This window comes from Xenopus tropicalis, chromosome 2, assembly GCF_000004195.4.
Source record: "Xenopus tropicalis strain Nigerian chromosome 2, UCB_Xtro_10.0, whole genome shotgun sequence".
Lineage (NCBI taxonomy): Eukaryota > Metazoa > Chordata > Amphibia > Anura > Pipidae > Xenopus > Xenopus tropicalis.
This window is the reverse complement of record NC_030678.2, coordinates 74,804,573-74,810,594: the sequence shown is the minus strand read 5'-3', so window position 1 is coordinate 74,810,594 and position 6,022 is coordinate 74,804,573.

The window sequence follows — 6,022 nt, the reverse complement described above, 5'->3', positions numbered from 1 at the left end:
GTCACTAGGGGATTGCATTTTAAGGTTTTAAAAAGTGGGTGGAGCCACCAACAGCCAAGCAGACTTCACCTATTACATTTTTTGGGTTTAAATTTAAAATGCTACCTTTCTCACACTATTTATGTCAGGGTTCCCAAACTTTGCACAGTCAGTCACTGGTTGACTACATATTCAGGGTTAGTGGGCGGAGCCACAAACAGCCAATACATTTCCACAAATTAAATTTCATTGGTTTATATTTAAACTGATGCCATTATGTAAGTATTAATTCCAGGGTTGTTTAACTTTCCAAAGTTAGTCACTGGGTATTCGCTGTTAAAAGTTAGAAAAAAGTGGGCAGAGCCACCAACAGTCAGTCACATTTACTTTCAAGGGTGAAGTGTAAAATGCTGTCAGTCTCACAGTTTTTATGCCTGAGTCCCCAAAGTTTGCACACACTATTTAGGTGACTGGGTGGGCACAACCACAAATCACAATTTACCTATTGAAATTGTGATTTAAACTGCCGCCATTCTTTCACTATTAATCCTAGGGTCCCTGAACTTTGCAGAGTTAGTCACTAGGTAACTGTAGCCCCAGGTTAGAAGAAGTGGGTGGTGTCAACAACCGCCAACCAAATGTCACTCGTTGACTTTCAGTGGGGAAATTTAAATTGCTGCCATTCAGACACTAATAAAACCAGGGTCCCCAAATTTGCACAGTGGTTTTACTATATAACTGTGGTCCAAGGTTAGAAAATGTGGGCGGAGCCAACCACAGTTCAGATTTCCTTTAATGACTTCAGGTTTTTAACTCAACATGAAGTTTGTTCTCAAATTTCCCTTTCCAGTTTATTATAATACAGTTTTGTGAGTCATGTGACAAACTATATCACTAATCACTGATTATAAAGGATGACATCCCAAGCCATTTGTAAGGATATAATTTACAGGATATTAATGGCTCTTGTGTATGTACATTGGAATAGAGTGCTTAATGCATAACAGGAGGACTGTGACCAATTATTTACTTACCAGAATATTACTGTTTTCTCCTCTCCCCAATTATCTTCTAATTTCTCCAATTTTCCCCTAATTTATTTCCTTATTTTTTTTTCAATTATTTCTCTCTTTTCTTCCACTGCTATTTCTTTCTGTCTATTCCCTTGGCTTGTATAGCTATCCCCTGCTGTCTCCTTGTTCTTGTGCTAAATGATCATTCTTCTCCATTCTGCTAATTTTTCATACCCTGTATACCATTTCTTTCTGACTCTACTTCAATGTTGTGCTATACATTTCTGATTTTCACTACTTCTTTGAAAAGATTGAAATTAAGGTCATGATTTGATCACTATGGTTACTGAACAGCATGTGACACAGCATAAGCTTATATTGCTTGAGAAATAAGTAGTTAGGCTTCTACTATTCTGTCTTCTGCATATGCTTGCTGCCAACTGCTCCAATGCAAATCAATCAGGCATGTGCAGTAGACTGGCTTTCTTTTCAAATGAATACCAAAGGGGGTGGGGCTTCATGCTAGTTAAGGAAGTGACTGGTTTTGCAACATGGTCAGACTAAAGGTCCCCATACACTATAAGATCCGCTCACTTGGCGATGTCGCCAAGCGAGCGGATCTTCTCCCGATATCCCCCACCTACGGGTGGGCGATATCGGGAGAATCCAGGGTAATACGATCGTTTGGCCCTGGGGCCAAGCGATCGAATTACAACAACGGGCAATGGCAAAGTCGGTTCGGGGACCGCATCAACCAGCCGATGCTGTCCCCGATCCAACCAGATTTTCTAACCTGCCCGATCGAGATCTGGCCGATTTCAGGCCAGATCTCGGTCGGGCAGGCCTGTCGGGAGTGCCCATACACGGGCCGATTAGCTGCCGAATTGGTCCAAGGGACCGATATCGGCAGCTACTATCGGCCCGTGTATGGGGACCTTTAAAGACTTGGCTTATTTATCCTTTAAATTTATAAAAAAAAATGGCTTATTTATCCTTTAAATGTGTTGTCCACCTTTTAAACACTTTTTTCAGTTTAGTTGGTTACAAATTGCACACCAGAAATAATTACTTTTCAAAGGGCACCTGTCACTGTAAGAAATAATTCAAAATTCTTTTCTATTGGGTTTGTCAAGCAACATAAACTTCACTTGCACTATATAAATGATATAAATCTTGTTTTCATCAGCCTTGGAAATAAATCACCCCAACATTTTTTGTATGTGCCAGAATGGGGACCTAATGCTCATGCCCATGCACTGGCTACACAATTAGATGGGGAAAGTGAGTGCTGAATGGAATGTGAAAGTAGTTGTCTGCCCCACCTCAGTGCCTAAGGCATAGAGGTAAGCAGGCAGTATATGACAGCTGGGATTTTTAAATGTGTTTATAATGGGTATGAATGTGTTAATTAAAATAGGAACTCGAGTTTCATGTTTAATTTGAAAAGAACTTTTATTATACAGCGTTTTATGTCTGGGTGACAGGTCCCCTTTAAACAGCTCTAGATGAGGGGTTACATCTCTGTAAACTATAATGTGATACATTAAACAATACATTTTTTTATTTGGTCCTGCTGAGCAAAATCCCTGAGTTTCATTAAAGTCAGCTGTTAAAAAAATGCTACAATAGTTGTTAAAATCCCACAGATGCTGCTGAGAAATGTATAATGTATTCAACTGTAACAGTTCAGAGGATGTGCCTGGACTAAAACACCAAAGAGAGGAACATTAAAGTCCAAAATTAATTTTTATAAAAAGAAAACTGTCAAAATAAAAAATAACAATTGCAAAAGTCTTTTTTTCTGATGTGCCATCTGAAAACACCTGAATTACAAAAAAAGCGTTTAGAAGGTGAAAAACCCCTTTAAGGGATTTATCATGAGTCAAAAATGTGCTAGAACTGCAGTCATTGATACATTGCAAGGTGACAGCATTATCCAGATCTGAGGATTTTTTTTATTTCACTAGCAACTTATGACTTGTCTACCCTAGTTATAGCATTGTTATAGTCTTGTCAAATGAGTGTTTCACATGTATCACATGTGTTTACCTTCATGTATTTTAGTGAGTGGGGAAAAGGTAAAACTGCCTATACTGCCTCCCATTCAGTTTAGGCACATGGCCCATGGGGAGATTTGTTGCAAATGGCATATCTCCCAAAAATACCTGTGCATTGGCGTCAGAGGGAATCTCTAAAACGTACGAATCACGTAAATGCCAAAAATGGCATCTCCTGCATTTTTCACTGGTTATGCAATCATATGTTTTACTGTCCACCCCAGATCTTACAGTGTGTCATAACCCATAAAATCAATGGCAGAAGGGACACTTTGTCACACTCAAGAAATCTTGCTCCCTGCAGGCAACTGAGTAGGTGAAAATATGTATAAATTGCTCTCTGTGTAAATCACTGTAACACTGACTTCTGCAATTGTGAAAAAATGCAAAAGGGAGCATTTGCATACAAAAGTTTGTTTTACCCACAGGAATTTACTTAAAGTGATACTGACACTAAAAAACTATTATTTAAAATCTGAATGTATATTAAAAGTTTCCTATAGGTCATGTTGATTGTTTTCTACTGATAGGTCTGCTTTTGTAAGTAATTGTTGCTCAGATTACATCAGAAATGGGAGGGAGACAGAAGAGCAAACTGAGCAGACTTGTGCCGCGTCCCAGGGCCGCCATAAGAAATCACAGGGCCCCTCTCCTCCCATGCTCTGCCCCCCAATGGCCCCTCCCATCAGTACAAAGGACACACAGACATTGGTAGCCAGGGCCCCCCTAAAACATTGGTAGCCAGGGCCCCCCAGCTCCCACCAGAATACTCCGGCTCCCCACAGCATCTGCACAGCACCCCCCCCCCCAGCGTCCGCCTGTGGCTTCCCCCAGTATCCTCCAGCTCCATCCCCAGTGACTTCCTCCGGCTCCCCGCCCTCCACCCCAGCTACTTACTCCCGCTCCCCGCCCTCCACCCCAGCTACTTACTCCCGCTCCCCGCCCTCCACCCCAGCTACTTACTCCCGCTCCCCGCCCTCCACCCCAGCTACTTACTCCCGCTCCCCGCCCTCCACCCCAGCTACTTACTCCCGCTCCCCGCCCTCCACCCCAGCTACTTACTCCCGCTCCCCGCCCTCCACCCCAGCTACTTACTCCCGCTCCCCGCCCTCCACCCCAGCTACTTACTCCCGCTCCCCGCCCTCCACCCCAGCTACTTACTCCCGCCCTCCACCCCAGCTACTTACTTCCGCTCCCCGCCCTCCACCCCAGCTACTTACTCCCGCCCTCCACCCCAGCTACTTACTCCCGCTCCCCGCCCTCCACCCCAGCTACTTACTCCCGCTCCCCGCCCTCCACCCCAGCTACTTACTCCCGCTCCTCGCCCTCCACCCCAGCTACTTACTCCCACTCCCCTGCGGCTTCCTCTGGCATCCTCCAGCTCCCCCACCGGCAACTTCCTTCTCCTGCTTCCTCTTCATATGTGCCCGGCTCCCTGCTGCATCTTAACATTTTACAAGGTTGCGCCCCATGCGTACGGGGTGCAACCAATCAAATTTCCCGCTGGCCACCAATGAACCAATGACAGGGCCCGGAGTTCTTTAAAGGAGGCCGAGCTAAAAAAAACTGTATCACGGCCGGGCCCCCTCTAAAGCAACCATCATCCCGGGACAACTGTCCCCCCTATGCCCCCCTGATGGCGGCCCTGCCACGTCCTGAAGGATTTTGCAGATACGTAAGATTGTGTATACAAAATAAAAGAAAAGAAATGTGGTGTTTCTTTTGACTCAGAGCAGCAGTTCTATAAATGTGTATGGCTTTCTGATAAAGCCTACTTAGTTTTTACCTTTCTCTTCTCCTTTAAAATATCATTAACATTCTATCTGGTTAGTCAGCTGGACCACTTCAATCATGAGGTGAAGTGAGAACCATGACCCCCTCAGATGGCACTGCATAGAACCCACCCCAGGAGAAGGTACTTATGTATAGCAATAAATTGTTTGACAAGATGGTTTTTCACCATTTTTTATTACTGGAAATAAAGCTCTTTTAGTGTAACTTTAGTGCAATTGTGCTCTTTAAGCTAGCGATCCTGTCTCACCTTTCCTGTACTTGATGAGAAGCTTTCCTGCAGAACCTGATGAGAAAATTTGACTTACACTGAGGTAACAAAAGCAACAAATTTTTAAACCGAAGGTTGGTCTAATTAATATGTAGATATTCATTTTTATTGGATTGTTTGCAGGGATTATTTTCTATTTTTCAGTGAGCGTCTACTTTTTTTTTTTCTACCAAGGTGTAGGGGGGTAAGGTTTTGCCATCCTTTATCTTAGGTTGTCCTCAAGAGGGCTTTGGTTAGCTGACAGTTGGGCCTTTTTTGCAGTTGGGAGGGGAAGCATGTCTTTTGGTAGTTCATTATTTGGCCAGGAGGTGTCATAACATACCTCCCAACTGTCCTAATTTTTGCAGGACACTCCCGATTTTGTCAGCTCAGCCCACAGTCCCGAACTCTTATTGAAAAGTCCCTTATTTCCCTCTGATCTCCTGCACTAAATGCACTAACTAGCTTTTGTCAGAGAGCCCAGAAAAGTTAACAAGCTACACCTGCACTTAGATACAATTTTAATTAATAAACTAAACAGGTCTCTTGGGATAACAGATTTGTAGCGTAAATGGCAATTTCACCTTTTCTTTTAGCAAAACTGTAATAACACATAAAACGAGACCCCAAAACCCCCAGCAATGTGTTCAAACCTGCCAAATGTTGTAAAATAGTTGTGGCTACACACGCCATTTCTTTTTGTCATTTTCTTTATTTTGTTGGGAGGTATGTCATAATTCCCTAGATTATAAAAGTGGCCACCACATACTCTATCTCTTTGGTCTATCTCTTTTTGGCCTGAAACAGAGGTAGGTTCCAGTAGGAGAATTGCTAGGAGAGATTTGTATTAGCTCACTCTAGAATTGAGAGGCAGGATCAGGGTAGTTAATAAAGCAGCCAGAGGCTCCAATCTGGAGGCCAGTTGGGTTAGT